General features: G+C 43.6%; 1 pseudogene; it reads left to right on the forward strand.

Moving 5' to 3' along the window:
- Positions 1-10684: 10684 nt before the first annotated feature.
- LOC120062197 lies at positions 10685-22083 on the forward strand (annotated as a pseudogene).
- The last annotated feature ends 2901 nt before the right edge of the window (positions 22084-24984 follow it).

Below are 24984 nucleotides of genomic sequence, written 5' to 3' on the forward strand. Positions count from 1 at the left end.
GCAACCTTGAACCTCTCGTGGTGGGGGTTGGTTAAGAGAACGCCAAAGGCAAAGGGTGGCTACTTTGAAGAATCTCAAATCTCAAATATATTTAGCTTTGTTGAAAACTTTTTTTGGTTACTACATGATTCCATATGTGGTATTTCATAGTTTTGATGTCTTCACTGTTATTCTGCAATGTAGAAAATGGTAAAACTAAAGAAAAACCCTTGAATGAGTAGGTGTCCAAACATTTGACTGGTACTGTATATACATTAAATAATAGGATACTTCATGAGTATGAAACCATCACAGTCTGAAAAGGTGAGGAATTTATTCCGCAATGGCTGGGCACCATTTAGGACACATACAGACTAGCGTTAGGTCAACATCATTACTCCCTATATTTAGACTATGAATCCTAGCAACCTCTTAGCATGATCCATCACATTCAACCTTGATCGTTTTGCATTTAAGAGCAAGTAATGCAATGAAAGGATACAGAGAGGTAAAGGGGAGAGAGAAGGAAGGGAGAGAGATATGTAGAGGTTAGACTGTGACAGAGCGATAGAAACAGACAGCGAGGGTGGCTGGGAGACAGATAAGGCAGAGAGAAATTAGCAACACAAATCAAATGCGTTTTGACGCAATGACATTGGAAGTGATGACATTGGAAGTGATGACATTGGAAGTGATGACATTGGAAGTGATGACATCGGAAGTGATGACATCGGAAGTGATGACATCGGAAGTGATGACATCGGAAGTGATGACATCGGACGTGATGACATCGGACGTGATGACATCGGAAGTGATGACATTGGAAGTTACGTCTCGTGAATGAAGAGGGATGAGGGCCTCCCGGGTGGCGCAGTGGTCTAGGGCACTGCATCGCAGTGCTAGCTGCGCCACCAGAGTCTCTGGGTTCGCGCCCAGGCTCTGTCGCAGCCGGCCGCGACCGGGAGGTCCGTGGGGCGACGCACAATTGGCCTAGCGTCGTCCGGGTTAGGGAGGGTTTGGCCAGTAGGGATATCCATGTCTCATCGCGCTCCAGCGACTCCAACCAAGGGGGGCGGGTGCACGGTTTATCCACCGACACATTGGTGCGGCTGGCTTCCGGGTTGGGGGCGCGCTGTGTTAAGAAGCAGTGCGGCTTGGTTGGGTTGTGCTTCGGAGGACGCATGACTTTCGACCTTCGTCTCTCCCGAGCCCGTACGGGAGTTGTAGCGACGAGACAAGATAGTAATTACTAGCGATTGGGTACCACGAAAATTGGGGAGAAAAGGGGATAAAATTTATAAAAAAATTAAAATAAAAAAGTAATGAGGGAGCAACTAATTAGTTCATATAATTCTCTCCCTACTGACTGGGCACACACTGTTTAAATCAATGCTGTTTCCACGTAATTTCAATGAAATTACCTTGATCCAACGTGGAATAGACATTGAATTGACATCTGTGCCCTCTCTCCCTCCCTGCCTCTCTCTCTGTCTCCCCCTCTCTCCCTTTTCCCTTTCTCTGTCTCCCCCTCTCCTGATCATATGGCCTTGGCCTCTACACGTGAATGACAAAGCTGGCGTGTGTGTCCTCCACTCTCTCTCCTCTCACTCTCATCCACTCTCTCCTCTTCCTCTCCTCCACTCTCTCCTCTCCCTCCAGTCCCTACTCTCTTCATGAGGTTGCTCCATACAGGCAGTACACTCTCTTCATGAGGTTGCTCCATACAGGCAGTACACTCTCTTCATGAGGTTGCTCCATACATTGATGTATGTCCAGGAAGTATGGTTTTACATACAGTAATCTGCAGGTGGCTGGGTCCAGGCACATACTATACAATGGATGGCATTAAACACGCCTCATGGATCAAATGGGATGGAAAAGACCTGACATTATCAACCACAGAGGTCAAGGGTTACACAGACATTCTCAGGCAGATCTATAGACCACAAACTGACTGTTACTGGTCATCAAAGGGGTCAATCACAGCTTTGATCCAGTCAACATGACCCCTCCTCTCCTTCTTCCACCCCCACCCCCACACTCATCCTTTTCCTTCCCAAGCCTTCCATCTTAGAGGTAATATTTGTGGTGGTGATAGTATCATACATCATGTCCACTGGCTGCCTCTTTCTGCTCCCTGCTCGCCCGCACGTGTCACGCCCTGATCTGTTTCACCTGTCCTTGTGATTGTCCCCACCCCCTCCAGGTGTCGCTTGTTTACCCCAGTGTATTTATCCCTGTGTTTACTGTCGTCTCTCTGTGCCAGTTCGTCTTGTATGTTTCCAAGTCAACCAGCGTTTTTCCCCGTTCTCCTGCTTTTTGCATTCTCCTTTTTCTAGTCCTTCCGGTTTTGACTCTTACCTGTTTCTGGACTTTGTACCCGCCTGCCTGCCTTGACCACGAGCCTGTCTGCCACTCTGTACCTCCTGGACTCTGTTCTGGTTTTGACCTTTTTGCCTGTCCACGACCATTCTCTTGCCTACCCCTTTGGATTATTAAACATTGTAAGACTCCAACCATCTGCCTCCTGTGTCTGCATTTGGGTCTCATCTTGTGCCTTGACAGCACTAGGGATTACATGCTAAAACAACAGCAATTACCACACCTACCTAGAGGTGACAGCATTCCCACGCAAATATGCCCCACTAGACACAACTATAACAAAACAACCAACAACAACGGGTCACAACTCCTGCAATTCTGTCGCACGCTGGGTATATTCATAGTCAATGGTAGGCTTCGATGGAACTCTTATGGTAGGTACACATACACATCATTTCTTGGCAGTAGTACTGCAGACTACTTTATCACTGACCTCAACCCAGAGTCTCTCAGAGCGTTCACAGTCAACCCACTGACACCCCTATCAGATCACAGCAAAATCACAGTCTACTTGAACAGAGCAATACTAAATCACGAGGCATCAAAGCCAAAGGAACTGTAATGCTATAGCCTGCAAGAAAATAGTATAGAAACCTACCAAAAAGCAACAACAAATTCAATCCCTTCCAGACAACTTCCTGGACAAAACATTTCACTGTAATAGTGAAGGTGTAAACTTGGCAGTAGAAAACCTAAACAGTATAGTTGACCTTTCAGCTTCCCTATCAAATCTAAACATTTCAAGCAGACAACCTAAGAAAATAAAAAACAATGACAAATGGTTAGATGAAGAACGCAAAAAAAAAAGAAATTGAAAAACATATCCAACCAACAACATAGAAACCCAGAAAACCTGAGCCTACGCCTTCACTATAGTGAATCACTAAAACAATACAGAAATACACTACGGACCCTCATGCCAAATTGAGTCAAAAGCTTTTTTTTAAATCAACAAAGCATGAGAAGACTTTTCCTTTGTTTTGGTGTGTTTGTTTGTGAATTAGGGTGATCAGGGTGAATACGTGGTCTGTCGTACAATAATTTGGGAAGAAGCCAATTTGACATTTGCTCAGTACATTGTTTTCACTGAGAAAAGGTACGAATCTGCTGTTAATGATAATGCAGAGGATTTTCCCAAGGTTGATGTTGACGCGTATCTCACTGTAGTTATTGGGGTAAAAGTTATTGTCTCCACTTTTGTGGATTGGGGTGATCAGTCCTTGGTTCCAAATATTGGGGAATATGCCAGAGCTGAGGATGATGTTAAAGAGTTTAAGTATATCAATTGGAATTTGTGGTCTGTACATTTTATTTAGGATACCATCAACCTCACATGCCTTTTTGGGTTGGAGGTTTTGTATTTTGTCCTATAGTTCATTCAATGTAATTGGAGAATCCAGTGGGTTCTGGTAATCTTTAATAGCTGATTCCAAGATTTGTAATTGATCACATATATGTTTTTGCTGTTTGTTCTTTGTTATAGAGCCAAAAAGATTGGAAAAGTGGTTTATCCATCTCCGTTTTGGAAAGGTAACTATTATATTATAAAGTAATCAAATTCGATTTGATTATACAGGGGTAATATCATCTGTAGTTCTGATGGGGGCTGTTATACAGGGATAATGTAATCTATAGCTCTGTTATACAGGGATAATGTAATCTATAGTTCTGTTATAAAGGGATAATGTAATCTGTAGTTCTGTTATACAGGGATAATGTAATCTATAGTTCTGTTATACAGGGATAATGTAATCTGTAGTTCTGTTATACAGGGGTAATATCATCTGTAGTTCTGTTATACAGGGATAATGTAATCTGTAGTTCTGTTATAAAGGGAAAATGTAATCTGTAGTTCTGTTATACAGGGGTAATATCATCTGTAGTTCTGGTGGGGGCCGTTGTACAGGGGTAATGTAATCTGTAGTTCTGTTATACAGGGATAATGTAATCTGTAGTTCTGTTATACAGGGATAATGTAATCTGTAGTTCTGTTATACAGGGGTAATGTAATCTGTAGTTCTGTTATACAGGGGTAATGTAATCTGTAGTTCTGTTATACAGGGATAATGTAATCTATAGTTCTGTTATACAGGGATAATGTAATCTGTAGTTCTGTTATACAGGGATAATGTAATCTGTAGTTCTGTTATACAGGGGTAATATCATCTGTAGTTCTGGTGGGGGCCGTTGTACAGGGGTAATGTAATCTGTAGTTCTGTTATACAGGGATAATGTAATCTGTAGTTCTGTTATACAGGGGTAATGTAATCTGTAGTTCTGTTATACAGGGATAATGTAATCTGTAGTTCTGTTATACAGGGGTAATGTAATCTGTAGTTCTGTTATACAGGGGTAATGTAATCCGTAGTTCTGTTATACAGGGATAATGTAATCTGTAGTTCTGTTATACAGGGATAATGTAATCTGTAGTTCTGTTATACAGGGATAATGTAATCTGTAGTTCTGTTATACAGGGGTAATGTAATCTGTAGTTCTGTTATACAGGGGTAATGTAATCTGTAGTTCTGTTATACAGGGATAATGTAATCTGTAGTTCTGTTATACAGGGATAATGTAATCTGTAGTTCTGTTATACAGGGATAATGTAATCTGTAGTTCTGTTATACCGGGGTAATATCATCTGTAGTTCTGATGGGGGCCGTTATACAGGGGGTAATTTTATTTAACCTTTATTTAACCAGGTAGGCTAGTTGAGAGCAAGTTCTCATTTGCAACTGCGACCTGGCCAAGATAAAGCAAAGCAGTTCGACACATACAACAACACAGAGTTACACATTGAATAAACAATCATACAATCCATAATACAGCAGAAAAATATATATACAGCATGTGCAAATGAGGTAGGATAAGAGAGGTAAGGTAATAAATAGGCCATGGTGGCGAAGTAATTACAATATAGCAATTAAACACTGGAATGGTAGGATGTGCAGAAGATGAATGTGCAAGTAGAGATACTGGAGTGCAAAGGAGCAAGATAAATAAATAAATACAGTATGGGGATGAGGTAGATTGGATGGGCTATTTACAGATGAGCTATGTACAGTTGCAATATCATCTGCAGTTCTGATGGGGGCTGTTATACAGGGATAATGTAATCTGTAGTTCTGTTATACAGGGATAATGCAATCTATAGTTCTGTTATACAGGGATAATGTAATCTGTAATTCTGTTATACAGGGATAATGTAATCTATAGTTCTGTTATACAGGGATAATGTAATCTGTAGTTCTGTTATACAGGGATAATGTAATCTGTAGTTCTGTTGCACAGGGATAATGTAATCTGTAGTTCTGTTATACAGGGATAATGTAATCTGTAGTTCTGGATGGATGCTTTCTAGCCTTTCAGTATCCACTCACCCAGAGCCAATCAGGTTATTTAGTAGCATAATTTAAGGTAAACATAATTTGAAGCACTGTATATAGTACTTTACTTTACAATTTATATTTACTTTACTTCACTATATTCCTAAAGAAAATAATGTACTTGTTACCCCATACATTTTCTCTGACATCCAAAAGTACTTGGTACATTTCAAATGCTTAGCAGGACAGGAAAATGGTCCAATTCACACACTTATCAAGAGAACACCCCTGGTCATCACTACTGTCTCTGATCTGGCGGACTCGTTAAACACAAATTATGTCTGAGTGTTGGAGTGTGCCCCTGGCTATCTGTAAATAAAAAATACAAGAACATCGTGCCATCAGGATTGCTTAATATAAAGAATGTGAAACTATTTATACTTTTAATTTTAATACTTAAGTATGTTTTAAACCAAATACTTTTAGACTTTTACTCAAGTAGTATTTTACTGGGTGACTTTCACTTTACTTGAGTAATTTTCTATTAAGGTATTCTTACTCAAGTATGACAATTGGATACTTTTGTACTTTTTGTGTCTGTGTGTGAACGCGGTAGGTAAGTGCTGTGTCAGTGGGACTGAAGACCTCCTCTGCCCCTCAGGGAGCTTGCCCAGATCCATCCATCCAGCTTTCCAACCTACTGCCACACCTAACATATCATACTCATTTTAATTCATAAAATATCATACGAAATGGAAGATCGACATCCACAAATTAATACGTACCATACGAAATGTAACATATCATACTAAATGGAGTATTGCGGATTTACATACAGAATAATACGAAATGCTCTGAGACCAGGTTGCAGCGTTACACTGGTGCCGAGCCCAGTCTTCTTGTGTTCGTTGGACATCTGTTATACTGGGTCTCACTCTCTTTCATTATTATTGCCTGTTGGTGTCATCATTGTCCTTCAAGGGACTGTAACTTTTCTGAGGACTCTTATGGACTTTAGTCAATGACAGATGTTTCTAAAGTTTCAGTGTAATGAATGGAGACTGGGTTTAATTGAGAAGGACACCCCCACCCCCACCCCCCCTTACCTTCTGGTCTGGGTTTTAGGTCTTGGTTCTCAAGGGTTCCGGTCATGACGCTGCCTGTAGATACAGGAAGATCATACACACAACAACCCTGGCCTTCCCTGACAACCTGGCCTTCCCTGACAACCTGGCCTTCCCTGACAACCTGGCCTTCCCTGACAACCCTGGCCTTCCCTGACAACCCTGGCCTTCCCTGACAACCTGACCTTCCCTGACAACCTGGCCTTCCCTGACAACCTGGCCTTCCCTGACAACCTGGCCTTCCCTGACAACCCTGGCCTTCCCTGACAACCCTGGCCTTCCCTGACAACCTGGCCTTCCCTGACAACCTGGCCATCCCTGACAACCTGGCCTTCCCTGACAACCTGGCCTTCCCTGACAACCCTGGCCTTCCCTGACAACCTGGCCTTCCCTGACAACCTGGCCTTCCCTGACAACCCTGGCCTTCCCTGACAACCTGGCCTTCCCTGACAACCTGGCCTTCCCTGACAACCCTGGCCTTCCCTGACAACCTGGCCTTCCCTGACAACCCTGGCCTTCCCTGACAATCTTTCTCACACTAACACCCTTCCTCCCTGTAGTACCTCAGTCTAACAGAGGGGGTAGCACAGCACAAGAAAACACTGCCCCATTCACATGTTTTATTTATTTATTTATTTAATTTAAAATTAAAATAACTCACCGGTACCGAGTCAGTGTGGAGGATTTTTACAGGGGGCACCGGTACCGAGTCAGTGTGGAGGCTTTATACAGGGGGCACCGGTACCGAGTCAGTGTGTAGGCTTTATACAGGGGGCACCAGTACCGAGTCAGTGTGGAGGCTTTATACAGGGGGCATCGGTACCGAGTCAGTGTGCAGGGGTACAGGCTAGTTTAGGTAATCTGTACATGTAGGTGGGGGGCGAAGTGACTATGCATAGGTAAGAAAAGGGCTGATGAAGGCATTTCATCCCTGTATACTTCCGTATTCCTCCCATCGCCCGCTGTCCAACCCAGGCTGAGGCTCCGGCGTCATTAGCTCACCGCAAGCCTAATTGGGGCCTGTATAATAACCCGGCCCCCGGGGGACACTCTAATGAATACAGACTATAATTAATGCCATGGTGACGGATATTGCCTTTTTGCCTACAGGGCTGGGCTCTTACACCAACTTCTCATCACTTTCTCTCTCTTTGATTCTCCTCGCTCTCTCCCTTTCTCTCTATCCTTCATATTGTATGTTTTTGTACCTGTGTGTGTGTGTGTGTGTGTGGTAGGTGAGCGCTGTGGGAGTGAAGACAAGAGCTATCCATCCAGCCTTCCAACCTACTGCCACACCTGATGGGTACAGGCCACTCTCTCTCTCTCTCTCACCGCTCTCCCTCTCCCACTCTCTCTCTCTCTCTCTCTCTCTCTCTCACCACTCTCCCTCTGTCTCCCTGCTGCTGCTCTATTTTTTTCTCCCTCTGCTTTCCCTACCCGGCTTTCTATCTCTCACTGTGTTTGTCTGGGAACGGCAGGTAGCCAAGTGGTTTTAAGAGTGTTGGGTCAGTAACCAAATGGTATCTGGTTCAAATCCCTGACCAGGCAATGTGGGAAAATCTGCTGTTCTTCCCTTGAGCAAGACAGTTAACAACTGCTCCTGGTGTGCCAATGACATCCATTAAGGCAGTCCTCTCACCTCTCTGATTCAGAGTTGGGATAAACACATTTTGGTTGAATTTGTTCAGTTGTGCAATGGACCAGGTATCCCCTTTCCCTCCCCTGTGTCTCGGTGCGATAAAAATCTGTCCAGTAGTCTGTAGCCTAAAAGCAATGGATTTATGTCTGAATAGTCATTCATTTCAGAAACCTATTTTAGACCACTGTGGGTATAGCTAATAATTCTACATAGAAACAGTCAAGCATTGAGCTCTATCAGATAATGAAGAGACATACTGGCCGGACTGTCAGCGCCATGGACAGCAACAGTTGTGCAACTAGAGGTGGGGAGTCGACTCCAAAATAATAGATTCCTCGACTCCCATTTCTGGGTGTCAAGCTTCGATTCCTCTAGGAAGGAAACTATTTTCTGTAGTCTATTTAGAGAACACAAACTCTTGCATTTTACAACAAAGGAAGAGCGAGCTAGCATGAGAGAGAGAGAGAGAGAGAGAGATGGAAGGGGCATAGCCAGGAATTTTGTAGGCTATATGTAATGCTGTATTTCGCAATATCTTGGCTGCAATGTCTCGCTCAAGTTCAATAAAGTAGGGGCTATCAATGAGTAGGATGAGCTATTCTACATGAAACAGACCGAAGACCAAACACATATTAGCGTTTAGGATGGGGGGCATTGTTATTAGGAAGGACGTCTACCATGGATGGATCGCTAAAATAATGACTATGATCACACTTCATCACGTCATCAATTTAAATATTACGGGGAGACCTTTGGCTGCCAAGCACGAGTTATCAGTGTAGCCTATACTCGTCTAGACATGATGTTGAAAACATTCACGCCTACAATAAAATCCTCCAGGGTTCCGCCGTAAGAGTCAATTCAATTGTTGGAGGTAGGAACACAAGCATTTCGCTACACCCATATTAACATCTGCTAAATGTGTATGTGACCAATACAATTTGATTTGAATAACAACAAATGAAGAATTACAGGGGGCAGTTTGGAAAACTAATACTGTGTGAAAATCATCTGGAATAACGCACATGTTTGGATAATAATTACAAAACCAACGTTTCTAGTAATACCCGTCCGAATAGGGCTATAACATAGCAAATAATAGGTTTATCACAGCATCATCTCATGGGATCCGTCAAAGCAGAGCACAGCAGAAATATCACTGAAAAATTATAGTTCCTACATTTCACCTTCTATATTCAAACAAAATACGCAATTTATAGGCAAATGGTCAGCATCATGCCCATGTCTGTCCTCTAGAACGTAAATGCAGTGTTCCTAATGGACTCTGCAATACTGGGGTGGTTGTGCGTGTGTGCATCCGCTTCAGCGTGTTCTGAGTCGAACAAGAATCGACTCCAATGAATCCAACCACAGAAGTCGGAGTCGACTCCAGAAATCCCGGCGTCGTGCACCATTAGGCAGAGAGCGTTCGGTCAGTGATTTTCCACCTTCTTTCCCGCGGTTGTATGTTTGGCGCCAGAAGTTGTCTCGCGGTCCATTGGGCGTGCTCAGTTGCTCTCACAATTTACCTCAGTTTAAAGTTTTTTCCCAAACAACGGTTTCAAAAGGCAGGTAATTTAGCTAGCTAGCAAGAATAACAGGCTCAACATTGTACAACATTGATATGTTATCGGTTATATTGGGAATAATTTGTTAGCTCGGTAATGTAGCTAGCTAAATGTAGCTAGCTAAATTACCATCAACAAGTTCGCCAGTGCTAAATTAGCTAGCTCCTGCAACGTTACTGTACTGAAATAAATGTCTAGTTAGTGGTAGCTATCTCGCTAAAAGGGTAACGCTAACTTTAGCTAGTTTACCAAAATAGTTAAATTAGCAACGTGCTGACAAATTAACAGTTGATAATCATATTTGCTAACAATTTTCCTATATTTCGAATTTGACTAGCAATAAGTGTACTGTAGCTACAAGTTCAGGGTCAAAGGACTTCAGGGACGACAACAGCAAGCAAGAATGAGTTCTTCGGATGAGGTGAGTTGAAAAATGCCTAGCTATCCTATCAGCTAACGGTAAGTTAACTAACTAGCAAAATCAAAGATACTGATGATGGACAGGTAACTTGACGTTACGATAACATTTAGCCATCTATCTAACTATGTGGCTATCTGAGATGTTCAGGTGATTACTGCTTGTGGCATTTATACCTGGGCCAACTTCATACACCTGTGGACTCCCACTAGGATGATTTCCATGATTTGAAGACCTATTTCTCAAAGATGGAATGGACCCATCTAGTGAAATGTGAGAAAGTGCGGTACAGAAACTTGAAGAGGAACCACCTGGCTATGCTTACTATAGGTAAGTGTCCTAGATTTGATCAGAGACAAAATGACATTTTAGATTTATCAGTATTATGTTAGTTTTTTTTACTCCTGTCATAGAGGAGTCTCTCTGCCTTTGTGTTGTATTGAGCCATGTCTCTACTCACTGGCATACCACATACCCAACCAGCAGCTCCTGCAAGGTGTGGTTTCTCTTAGGGCCCCATCCCTCCAAAATACCCTGGAGGTTACCTCCCCCTCCCCATATAGCATATGAACACAATAAAGCCCTGGCATTTGTTTTTTAGAATTGCAGGAAATTCACTGTAAAACGTCAAATTTCTGCTCAGACCTTGCTGGTCCCCGCGAAACTGCTCTACACCACTCTCTACTGTGTGTTGTATTGATCAGTGTCTCTACTGTGTGTGCTAATGTGTCCCTCAGGGCTGAACTCCCCAGTACCTGCGTTTATGAGGAGAGGCAGACCTAAATTGTTGAACACTGCTCCGCTTTTTGCACCCAGCGACTCAGAGGAGGATGAGTGGACCCCTCGACTGGAAAGATGCCCACCAGGTAGAGCAGTAGTAATAAACAAGGATGTTATAAGACGTATCATGTTAGTAGAAAGGGAGTGCTAAGAGAGGCCTGTCAGTACCAGTCTATGATGCTTATTGAATATCAAGAGCGAAACAGGAACCTAACTCAGGATGGCTCTACTCAGTATGAATAGTAGGTAGGACCTACCCAGATACCACTAGACCAGTAGACTGGTAGGACCTACCCAGATACCACTAGACTAGTAGACTGGTAGGACCTACCCAGATACCACTAGACTAGTAAACTGGTAGGACCTACCCAGATACCACTAGACTAGTAGACTGGTAGGACCTACCCAGGAACTACTAGACTGGTAGGACCTACCCAGATACCAGTAGACTGGTAGGATCTACCCAGATACCACTAGACTAGTAGACTGGTAGGACCTACCCAGGAACTACTAGACTGGTAGGACCTACCCAGATACCAGTAGACTGGTAGGACCTACCCAGATACCACTAGACTAGTAGGACCTACCCAGATACCACTAGACCAGTAGACTGGTAGGACCTACCCAGATACCACTAGACTAGTAGACTGGTAGGACCTACCCAGATACCACTAGACTAGTAAACTGGTAGGACCTACCCAGATACCACTAGACTAGTAGACTGGTAGGACCTACCCAGGAACTACTAGACTGGTAGGACCTACCCAGATACCAGTAGACTGGTAGGATCTACCCAGATACCACTAGACTAGTAGACTGGTAGGACCTACCCAGGAACTACTAGACTGGTAGGACCTACCCAGATACCAGTAGACTGGTAGGACCTACCCAGATACTAGTAGACTGGTAGGACCTACCCAGATACCAGTAGACTGGTAGGACCTACCCATATACCATTAGACTAGTAGGACCTACCCAGATACAACTAGACTAGTACACTGGTAGGACCTACCCAGATACCACTAGACTAGTAGACTGGTAGGACCTACCCTGATACCACTAGACTGGTAGGACCTACCCAGATACCACTAGACTAGTACACTGGTAGGACCTACCCAGATATCACTAGACTAGTAGACTGGTAGGACCTACCCAGATACCACTAAACTAGTAGACTTGTAGGACCTACCCAGATACCACTGGACTGGTAGAACCTACCCAGATACTAGTAGACTGGTAGGACCTACCCAGATACCAGTAGACTAGTAGACTGGTAGGACCTACCCAGATATCACTAGACTAGTAGACTTGTAGGACCTACCCAGATACTAGTAGACTGGTAGGACCTACCCAGATACCAGTAGACTGGTAGGACATACCCAGATACCACTAGACTAGTAGACTGGTAGGACCTACCCAGATACCACTAGACTAGTAGACTGGTAGGACCTACCCAGATACCAGTAGACTGGTAGTACCTACCCAGATACCACTAGACTAGTAGACTTGTAGGACCTACCCAGATACCACTGGACTGGTAGAACCTACCCAGATACTAGTAGACTGGTAGGACCTACCCAGATACCACTAGACTAGTGGACTGGTAGGACCTACCCAGATACTAGTAGACTGGTAGGACCTACCCAGATACTAGTAGACTGGTAGGACCTACCCAGATACCACTAAACTAGTAGACTTGTAGGACCTACCCAGATACCACTGGACTGGTAGAACCTACCCAGATACTAGTAGACTGGTAGGACCTACCCAGATACCACTAGACTAGTAGACTGGTAGGACCTACCCAGATACTAGTAGACTAGTGGACTGGTAGGACCTACCCAGATACCAGTAGACTAGTAGACTGGTAGGACCTACCCAGATACTAGTAGACTGGTAGGACCTACCCAGATACCAGTAGACTGGTAGGACCTACCCAGATATCACTAGACTAGTAGACTGGTAGGACCTACCCAGATACCACTAGACTAGTGGACTGGTAGGACCTACCCAGATACTAGTAGACTGGTAGGACCTACCCAGATACCACTAGACTAGTAGACTGGTAGGACCTACCCAGATACCACTAGACTAGTGGACTGGTAGGACCTACCCAGATACTAGTAGACTGGTAGGACCTACCCAGATACCACTAGACTAGTGGACTGGTAGGACCTACCCAGATACCACTAGACTGGTAGGACCTACCCAGATACCACTAGACTAGTAGACTGGTAGGACCTACCCAGATACCACTAGACTAGTGGACTGGTAGGACCTACCCAGATACTAGTAGACTGGTAGGACCTACCCAGATACCACTAGACTAGTGGACTGGTAGGACCTACCCAGATACCACTAGACTGGTAGGACCTACCCAGATACCACTAGACTAGTAGACTGGTAGGACCTACCCAGATACCACTAGACTAGTGGACTGGTAGGACCTACCCAGATACCACTAGACTAGTAGACTGGTAGGACCTACCCAGATACCACTAGACTAGTGGACTGGTAGGACCTACCCAGATACCAGTAGACTAGTAGACTGGTAGGACCTACCCAGATACTAGTAGACTGGTAGGACCTACCCAGATACCACTAGACTAGTAGACTGGTAGGACCTACCCAGATACCACTAGACTAGTAGACTGGTAGGACCTACCCAGATACCAGTAGACTAGTAGACTGGTAGGACCTACCCAGATACTAGTAGACTGGTAGGACCTACCCAGATACCAGTAGACTGGTAGGACCTACCCAGATATCACTAGACTAGTAGACTGGTAGGACCTACCCAGATACTAGTAGACTGGTAGGACCTACCCAGATACCAGTAGACTGGTAGGACATACCCAGATACCACTAGACTAGTAGACTGGTAGGACCTACCCAGATACCAGTAGACTGGTAGTACCTACCCAGATACTAGTAGACTGGTAGGACCTACCCAGATACTAGTAGATTGGTAGGACCTACCCAGATACCACTAGACTAGTGGACTGGTAGGACCTACCCAGATACTAGTAGACTGGTAGGACCTACCCAGATACCACTAAACTAGTAGACTTGTAGGACCTACCCAGATACCACTGGACTGGTAGAACCTACCCAGATACTAGTAGACTGGTAGGACCTACCCAGATACCACTAGACTAGTAGACTGGTAGGACCTACCCAGATACCACTAGACTAGTGGACTGGTAGGACCTACCCAGATACTAGTAGACTGGTAGGACCTACCCAGATACTAGTAGACTGGTAGGACCTACCCAGATACTAGTAGACTGGTAGGACCTACCCAGATACTAGTAGACTGGTAGGACCTACCCAGATACCACTAGACTGGTAGGACCTACCCAGATACAACTAGACTAGTAGACTGGTTGGACCTTCCCAGATAACACTAGACTAGTATGACCTACCCAGATACCAGTAGACTGGTAGGACCTGCCCAGATACCACTAGACTAGTAGACTGGGAGGAGCTACCCAGATACCAGTAGACTGGTAGGACCTACCCAGATACCACTAGACTAGTAGACTGGTAGGACCTACCCAGATACCACTAGACTAGTAGACTGGTAGGACCTACCCAGATACCACTAGACTAGTAGACTGGTAGGACCTACCCAGATACCACTAGACTGGTAGGACCTACCCAGATACCACTAGACTAGTAGACTGGTAGGACCTACCCAGATACCACTAGACTAGTAGACTGGTAGGGCCTACCCAGATACCACTAGACTGGTAGGACCTACCCAGATACCACTAGACTAGTAGACTGGTAGGACCTACCCAGATACCACTAGACTAGTAATCAGGTAGGGCTAAAGGAGTGGAAGGAATGCTAAAAGAAGTGAAGTGGTCTATGTTACTGCTAGGGCAAACCAGTTTTGGTTATGTTTGGTATATCATCAAAATAAATCAATCAGAGCCCGTTTTTGGACTCATTCAGCTGGGGGGGGATATGCGCTGTTAAAACTACCACAACTCAAAAAACACATGGAAGCTGGAGATATTTTTACATCACTGGTTAGAGGACATTTTGGAATGTTCATTTTGATATGGGATCACCTAAACAGAAAAAGTTACTTATCACTCATCGATTATTAGGTTGAAATCAATTGCGCGAGAGTGGGGAGATCAGGTTGTATGTCCTGTTAAATCTAACACAGCTCAGAAGACATTTTGGAATAATGTGTACAGTGCATTCAGAAAGACCCCTTAACTTTTCCCACGTTTTGTTCATTACAGCCTTATTCTAAAATGTATTAAATGTTTTATCCCCCTCATCAATCTGCACACAATAACCCATAATGACAAAGCAAAAACAGGTTTTTATTCATTTTTGCAAATGTTTTAAATATAAAAACTGTAATATCACATTTACATAGGTATTCAGACCCTTTACTCAGTACTTTGTTAAAACACCTTTGGCAGCGATTACAGCCTCAAGTCTTCATGGGTATGACACTACAAGCCTGGCACACCTGTATTTGGGGAGTTTCTCCCATTCTTCTCTGCAGATCCTCTCAAGCTCTGTCAGGTTGGATGGGGAGCGTCGCTGCACAGCTATTTTCAGGTCTCTCCAGGGACATTCAGAGACTTGTTCTTAAGCCACTCCTGCATTGTCTTGGCTGTGTGTTTAGGGTCGTTGTACTGTTGGAAGGTGAACCTTCGTACCAGTCTGAGGTCCTGAGCGCCCTGGAGCAGGTGTTCATCAAGGATCTCTCTGTACTTTGCTGCGTTCATCTTTCCATCAATCCTGACTAGTCTCCCAGTCCCTGCTGCTGAAAAACATCCCCACAGCATGATGCTGCCACCACCATGCTTCACTGTAGGGATGGTGTCAGGTTTCCTCCAGACGTGACACTTGGCCTTCAGGCCAAAGAGTTCAATCTTGGTTTCATCAGACCAAATAATCTTGTTTCATGGTCTGAGAGTCCTTTTGGAAAACTCCAAGCGGGCTGTCATGTGCCATTTATCGAGTGGCTTCCGTCTGGCCACTCTACCATAAAGGCCTGATTGGTGGAGTGCTGCAGAGATGGTTGTCCTTCTGGAAGCTTCTCCCATCTCCACAGAGGAACTCTGTAGCTCTGTCAGAGTGACCATCAGGTTCTTGGTCACCTCCCTGACCAAGGCCCTTCTCCCCCGATTGCTCAGTTTGGTCGAGCGGCCAGCTCTAGGAAGAGTGTTGGTGGTTCCAAACTTCTTGCATTTAAGAATGATGGAGGCCACTGTGTTCTTGGGGACCTTCAATGCTGCAGACATTTTTTTGGTACCCTTCCCCAGATCTGTGCCTCGACACAATCCTGCCTCTGAGCTCTACGGACAATTCCTTTGACCTCATGGCTTGGTTTTTGCTCCGACATGCATTGTCAACTGTGGGACCTTATATAGACAGGTAATGTCCAATCCAAATAATGTCCAATCAATTGAATTTACCACAGGTGGACTCTAATCAAGTTGTAGAGGATCTCATCTCAGAGGATGATCAATGGAAACAGGATGCACCTTGGCTCAATTTCAAGTCTCATAGCAAAGGGTCTGAAAACATATGTAAATAAAGTATTTGTTTTTAATTTTTTATAAATGTGCAAACATTTCTAAAAACCTGCTTTTGTCATTATGGGGTATTTTGTGTAGATTGGTGTGGACATTTTTTATTGAATCAATTTTAGAATAAGGCTGTAACATAACAAAATGTGGGAAAAGGAAAGGGGTCTGAATACTTATTGAATGCACTGTGTAACAAAATCAACAGTACAAAACCAAAAATATCAATCTGTTTAATGTAATTGATCCATTCTGTGCCATTTTGACTATAAACTTTTATACTGAAATCATCAATCTGAGGTCAAAAGGAGGTTGTTTCCCCCAATTCGATGTGGTTAAAACATGGGGTTGTTTAAAGTAGTAGCACATACTGTCCACTTCATGGAAAGTAGTGTAAAATATATTAATTGAAATAATTAAATATCTTAAGTTAGGATGATAGTAAATGAAGCAAACTCACAGATTTTTTTTATATAATCACATATATTTCTCATTAGTTTAACCATTTTAGAGATTAATAAAAAATGGTCCTAAGGACAATTTAACCAGGCGCTCTAGGCTAGGGTCTGTGCAGCAGGCTGAACGTTTGACGTTCCTAATAGAAGAGGTCTGTTAGTAGCTAGGTAGCACTTATATTAATTCTCTGATCTTTCCCCATAGCATCACGGAGCTTCCGACGCCCAACCAGGAAACCAGCAGCATCTCAAGGAGTCCCTCAGCCTGACAAACCTGCCACACCTGCTACACTTACAGTACAGGTAACTGTCTTTTAAAGCACAGGTGCATGTAATACATCTTCTGAGTTTTTGTTTCTCTTCTTCACTACGCTAGCAGATACTAGTCCTCTCAAGGACTGGAGCTGTGAAGTGTGAACCAATTAATTAAATTATGGTTATACAATGTCTTCAGAAAGTATTCATACCCCTTGACTTATTCCACATTTTGTTGTGTTACAGCCCTGAATTCAAAATGTATATCATGTTCGGTATGTAATTGCTCAATTGTAGATAAAGAGGGCTGACAACTCTGTCTGTTCATCATTGTCATATAACGCTCTGTCCCCCCACCCCTCTCCTTTGGTCCTCAGCAGCCCCCCAGCGGCGAGGAGGCAGGACCCAGTAATATGGGGACAGAACCCGCCCAGCCAGTAATGGAGGAGCTGACTGAAGAAGAAGTGGCCTTCCTCAGAGACGGCAGCACAGCAGACACCCACAGTGGAGTACAGGAGGGGCTAGGAGCCAAGGTGTGTGTTACTGTCATACACAACACACAATATATTTTCATTAATGTTGCTTCAAATCAAAGGTGATGATGACACATAGACCCAGTGGTCTTGTCTCTTTCCAGGAGGGTCAGAGTGAAGCGACCCCCAGCACCAGTGGAGGGGAGGCAGGGAGTTCCACACAGCAAGGGGCTCGTTTGTTGCACCCCAAACCATCAACCTCAGGTAACAGAGACAGACAAGAAAAGACTGTTAGAGTTTGAGATGGTGATTTAAAACCCATTTGTTTCATTTAGCTTCAGAGAAAATAGCTTATTTTGTGTTTGTGTGTACCAGGCCTGTCTAAGAGAGAGTGGCTGGAAAGGCAGAAAGCAGAGCTGAACACATACAAGCGCAGCAGAAACCTGAGAGACAGACCAAGAATCACTTACATAGAGGAGGAGGTCCCCAAAGATGATCACTACCTCTGTGAGTCTCTCTCTCGCTCTAGGAATAGTGACATTTCAAATGTCATGTTATGTCTATATACAGTGTTGTAATGATGAGCAAATAGTTAAAGTACCAAAGGGAAAATAAATAAACATAAATATGTGTTGCATTTACAATGGTGTTTGTTCTTTACTTGTTGACCTTTTCTTGTGGCAACAGGTCACAGATGTTGCTGCTGTGATGGCACACTGGTATTTCACCCAGTAGATATGGGAGTTTATCAAAATTGGATTTGTTTTCAAATTCTTTGTGGGTCTGTGTAATCTGAGGGAAATATGTGTCTCTAATATGGTCATACATTTGGCAGGAGGTTAGGGCAGTGTGCACATAGCCTGTCTTCTCTTGAGAGCCAGGTCTGCCTACGATGGCCTTTCTCAATAGCAAGGCTATGCTCACTGAGTCTGTACATAGTCAAAGTTTTCCTTAACTTTGGGTCAGTCACAGTGGTCAGGTATTCTGCCACTGTGTACTCTCTGTTTAGGGCCAAATAGCATTCTAGTTGTCTAGTAATTATCTTTTTCTTTTCTCATGATTTGGTTGGGTCTAATTATGTTGCTGTCCTGGGGCTCTGTGGGGTCTGTTTGAGGGGTGGCAGGTAGCCTAGTGGTTAGAGCATTGGGCCAGTAACTGAAAGGTTGCTGGATAAAATCCTCCGAGCTGACAAGGTAAAAATCTGTTGTTCTCCCCCAGAACAAGGCATTTAACTGTTCCCCGGTAGGTAGTCATTGTAAGTAGTAAGAATTTGTTCTTAACTGACTTACCTAGTTAAATAAAGGTTAAATAAAAATACAATTGTGTTTGTGAACAGAGCCCTAGGACCAGCTTGCTTAGGACCAGCTTTCTCTGTAGGTGGTTGTGGAGTTTAACGGCTCTTTTCTGGATTTTGATAATTAGCGGTATCGGCCTAATTCTTCTTTGCATTATATGGTGTTTTACTTTGTACATTTATTTTTGCAGAATTCTGCAATTTGGTTTTTGTCCCATTTTGTGAATTCTTGGTTGGTGAGCGGACCCCAGACCTCACAGCCATAAAGGGCATTGGGTTCTATAATTGAATCAAGTATTTTTAGCCAGATCCTAATTGGTATGTCGAATTTTATGTTCCTTTTGATGGCGTAGAAGGCCCTTCTTGCCTTGTCTCTCAGATCGTTCACAGCTTACCTGTGGCGCTGATGTTTAAGCTGAGGTATGTATAGTTTTTTGTGTGCTCTCTTTCGGTCAACCACGCTGGTTTTTTACATTTTGAATGCATGTCTTCATCATTATCATCATAATAACTGACATTTAACATGTTCAGTTTCTCTTTCTCTCTCCCAGACTGTGAGGACTGCAAGTCTTTCTTCATGGAGGAGTGTGAGGTCCATGGTCCTCCCCTCTTCGTCCCTGACATCCCTGCCCCTCTAGGAACCTCTGACAGGGCCAGACTCACCCTGCCGTCCGGCCTGGAGATCCGAACATCAAGCATCCCTGAAGCAGGACTGGGGGTGTTCAACCAAGGAAACACTGTGCCTGCAGGAGCCCACTATGGACCTTATGAAGGAGAGCTCACAGACAAGGACCAAGCCATGGAGAGTGGCTACTCCTGGATGGTGAGAGAAGTGTGTGTGTGTGTGTGTGTGTGTGTGTGTGTGTGTGTGTGTGTGTGTGTGTGTGTGTGTGTGTGTGTGTGTGTGTGTGTGTGTGTGTGTGTGTGTGTGTGTCATTGGGCTGTGCTTACATTTTTTCCAACCTGATCAAAACTAAATATAAATAGTTGTTTTCCTCAGATCTACAAGAGTAGACACTGGGACGACTACATTGATGCTGGGAGAGACACTCACTCCAACTGGATGAGGTGAGCAACACTGAAGTACAGAGGAAGTCTCACAGTCCTATTCCGCATTCTGTTTCTCTCTGTACCTACAGTGGTTCCTCAATTAAAAGTTTTGAGCTTTATGCGGCAACACTTTGTGGTAGATGGTGGCAGATTGTGGTAAATTGCGTCATTTCGAGGAACCACTGCCCCTCCTGTTTCATACTCTATTTGATAGTTGATAACCTCAATCTCATGTACATAATTAACCCCCTACTGCTCTTTCTCTGTCTCTCTCTCTATCCCTCTCTCTCTCTCTCGCTGTCTCTCTCTCTTTCTCAGGTATGTGAACTGTGCTCGTCGTGAAGAAGAACAGAATCTGGTGTCCTTCCAATACAGAGGAGGGATTCTGTATCGCTGCTGTAAGCCCATAGCTGTTGGAGAGGAGCTGTTGGTTTGGTACGGAGAGGAGTACGCCAGAGACCTGGGCATTGTCTTCGACTACCTCTGGGACAAAAAGAGCTCTGCTAAAGGTAATTTCTCCCCTCTTCCTCCTCTCTTCATCCCTCTCTCTCTGCCCTTACTTTGTCCTCCTCTGTTCACTCCTCTTACATTCATTTTCTATTTACCTCCTATTACTTCATTTTTTCTCATTATTACTAATTTCTCAATTGAAACTCATCATTGATTTTAAATATATTTTCTGTGGTGTATTATCATACTGGTCCTGAGTTTTCTCTGTTCATGTCAAGTTGTCTGGAACAATAATGATCATGCACCTTGTGATCTTGATTTCTCTTCTTTCTCTCTCCTTCATCTCTCTCTCAGATGTGAACACTGAGTCGTCTCAGGTCCAGATCTTCTCGTGCTCTGGCTGTCCGTTCTCCTTCACCTCTCAGATCTTCCTCCACAAGCACATAAAGAGATGTCACCATGATGAGTATGTCAGACTGTTGAGCAGTGGAGAGATCAGATCAGATAATCTCATGTCCTCCAGCAGCTCACAGCACCATGGAACCACCTCAAGTTCCTCCAACCCAGCTCCCACCAGGAAACCGAGGGAGACGGACAAGCCACGACCACACCGCTGCTCTCAGTGTGGGAAGAGTTTCACTACAGGGAGTTGTCTCACCAGACACCAGCTCATTCACACAGGAGAGAAGCCGTTTCACTGCTCCCAGTGTGGGAAGAGTTTCACTACAGGGAGTTGTCTCACCAGACACCAGCTCATTCACACAGGAGAGAAGCCGTTTCACTGCTCCCAGTGTGGGAAGAGTTTCACTACAGGGAGTTGTCTCACCAGACACCAGCTCATTCACACAGGAGAGAAGCCGTTTCACTGCTCCCAGTGTGGGAAGAGTTTCACTGCAGGGAGTTGTCTCAGAATACACCAGCGCATCCACACAGGAGAGAAGCCGTTTCACTGCTCCCAGTGTGGGAAGAGTTTCACTGCAGGGAGTAGTCTCAGAATACACCAGCGCATCCACACAGGAGAGAAGCCGTTTCACTGCTCCCAGTGTGGGAAGAGTTTCACTGCAGGGAGTAATCTCAGAATACACCAGCGCATCCACACAGGAGAGAAGCCGTTTCACTGCTCCCAGTGTGGGAAGAGTTTCACTGCAGGGGGTAATCTCAGAATACACCAGCGCATCCACACAGGAGAGAAGCCGTTTCACTGCTCCCAGTGTGGGAAGAGTTTCACTGCAGGGGGTAATCTCAGACAACACCAGCTCACTCACACAGGAGAGAAGCCGTTTCACTGCTCACAGTGTGGGAAGAGTTTCAGTCAGTCAGGATATCTAAAGAGACACCAGTGTTGTAAAAAGAGTAAAGAAGTGGAACTTTAGATTCTCTTGACATTGGGACAGTGATGTAATAGAAGTATAATGTTTCATCATGAAACATGACTGATGCGTCTTTATATAGACACTGTTGAACTATTTGGATATAAATTATGATATTCATAAAACTGTCAACACTTTTTTAATTCTCTCAAAGTACTGTGTCATTGTAATAAAATTGAATACGCATAAATGTATGAATCATATTTTATAGTATGAAAACAATGAAATCTTACATAAATGTATGTATATAAACATGAACTATTAAGAAAAGTATTTTTTAAACTGAAATGAATACTTCCCAAGTTATAAACATGACAAGATTTTTATCCATTTTACGTGATAATAAAATATATTTCTTTACACTCCAGTGGTCCATCTTGTGTATTTAGTGTCAGATATTAACAAATCACCCAGAGGATTCACTCATCTCCTTCATCCTTATCATTCACTGTTGACTTCCTGTTGATGATGATTTGCATTCCATAAGTACATTTCAACTTTGATGATCCATGTTTTTAATAATCTTCAGGTACTCGAAGCATCTCTTCAGCCCGCCAACACTTATTAACTGAGCAGGAATGGTCAAGGAACTGACCAGTTGCGTAACTCTGGATCTTGATAAAAGTCATTTCATTTGACCATGAATTCAATTAATATCAATCATTTAATTACACCTTTCAGTTATCTAAACTATTTCTAATTAAAAAACACTTGAATACCTAGTGCAGGAGGGCTGCTTCTAAATGGTAGATTATCATTAGATTGGTGGTTTTTCTCCCCCAAGTAATTCCTTCAGTTGAAGTCCAGTCCCAGGATTCACGGTGTCTCTAAAGTAGGAGTGGTAATCTAGGACCAGGTCCAAAACTGGTCCCCTACTCCAGTGGTTCACAACTCCAGTGGTCCCCTACTCCAGTACCCCCAACTGCAGTCAGTGGACTAAAGTGACTAGGCATCAGGATAGATAATAATAAGTTATTTGAGGTAGATCTTTTCCAGAAGGCAGGGTAAAGTCATTATCAGGATAGATAAGTTATTTGAGGTAGATCTTTTCCAGAAGGCAGGGTAAAGTCATTATCAGGATAGATAAGTTATTTGAGGTAGATCTTTTCCAGAAGGCAGGGTAAAGTCATTATCAGGATAGATAAGTTATTTGAGGTAGATCTTTTCCAGAAGGCAGGGTAAAGTCATTATCAGGATAGGGTATTTGAGGTAGATATTGTCCAGAAGGCAGGGTAAAGTCATTATCAGGATAGGGTATTTGAGGTAGATATTGTCCAGAAGGCAGGGTAAAGTCATTATCAGGATAGGGTGTTTGAGGTAGATATTTTCCAGAAGGCAGGGTAAAGTCATTATCAGGATAGTTATGGGTGTTTGAGGTAGATATTTTCCAGAAGGCAGGGTAAAGTCATTATCAGGATAGTTATGGGTGTTTGAGGTAGATATTTTCCAGAAGGCAGGGTAAAGTCATTATCAGGATAGTTATGGGTGTTTGAGGTAGATCTTTTCCAGAAGGCAGGGTAAAGTCATTTTCAGGATAAGGTATTTGAGGTAGATATTTTCCAGAAGGCAGGGTAAAGTCATTATCGGGATAAGGTATTTGAGGTAGATATTTTCCAGAAGGCAGGGTAAAGTCATTATCAGGATAAGGTATTTGAGGTAGATCTTTTCCAGAAGGCAGGGTAAAGTCATTATCAGGATAAGGTATTTGAGGTAGATCTTTTTCAGAAGGCAGGGTAAAGTCATTATCAGGATAAGGTATTTGAGGTAGATCTTTTCCAGAAGGCAGGGTAAAGTCATTATCAGGATAAGGTATTTGAGGTAGATCTTTTCCAGAAGGCAGGGTAAAGTCATTATCAGGATAAGGTAGTTGAGGTAGATATTTTCACATTTTGTTACGTTACAGCCTTGTTCTGAAATTGATTAAATAAAATGAAAAATCCTCAGCAATTTACAAACATTACCCCATAATGACAAAGTGAAAACAGGGTTTTATTTTTTTGTGTGCAAATGTACTAAAATCAAAAATACAGTATTTACATAAGTATTCAGACCCTTTGCTATGAGACTCGAAATTGAGCTCAGGTGCATCCTGTTTCCATTGATCATCCTTGAGAGGTTTCTACAACTTGATTGGAGTCCACCTATGGTAAACTCCTTTGATTGGACATGATTAGGAAAGGCACACACCTGTTTATATAAGGTCACACCAAGCCATGAGGTCGAAGGAATTGTCTGTAGCGCTCCGAGACAGGATTTTGTCTAGGCACAGATCTGGGGAAGGGTACCAAAACATTTCTACAGCATTGAAGGTCCCCAAGAACATAGTGGCCTCCATCATTCTTAAAAATGGAAGAAGTTTGGAACCACCAAGACTTCCTAGAGCTGGCCGCCCGGCCAAACTGAGCAATCGGGGGAGAAGGGCCTTATTCAGGGAGGTCACCAAGAGATGGGAAAATCTTCCATAATGACAACCATCTCTGCAGCACTCCACCAATCAGGCCTTTATGGTAGACTGACCAGATGGAAACGACTCCTGAATAAAAAGTTTGCCAAAAGGCACCTGAAGACTCAGACCATGAGAAACAAGATTCTCTGGTCTGATGAAACCAAGATTGAGCTCGTGCTTCTACACCTGCATTCTAGCTGTTTGGGGTTTTAGGCTGGGTTTCTGTACAGCACTTCGAGATATTATCTGATGTACGAAGGGCTATATAAAATAAAATTGATTGATTGATTGATTTGGCTTGATTCCCAAGCGTCACTTCTGGAGGAAACCTGGCACCATCCCTACGGTGAAGCATGGTGGTGGCATCATCATGCTGTAGGAATGTTTTTCAGCGGCAGGGACTGGGAGACTAGT

This window comes from Salvelinus namaycush, chromosome 17, assembly GCF_016432855.1.
Source record: "Salvelinus namaycush isolate Seneca chromosome 17, SaNama_1.0, whole genome shotgun sequence".
NCBI lineage: Eukaryota > Metazoa > Chordata > Actinopteri > Salmoniformes > Salmonidae > Salvelinus > Salvelinus namaycush.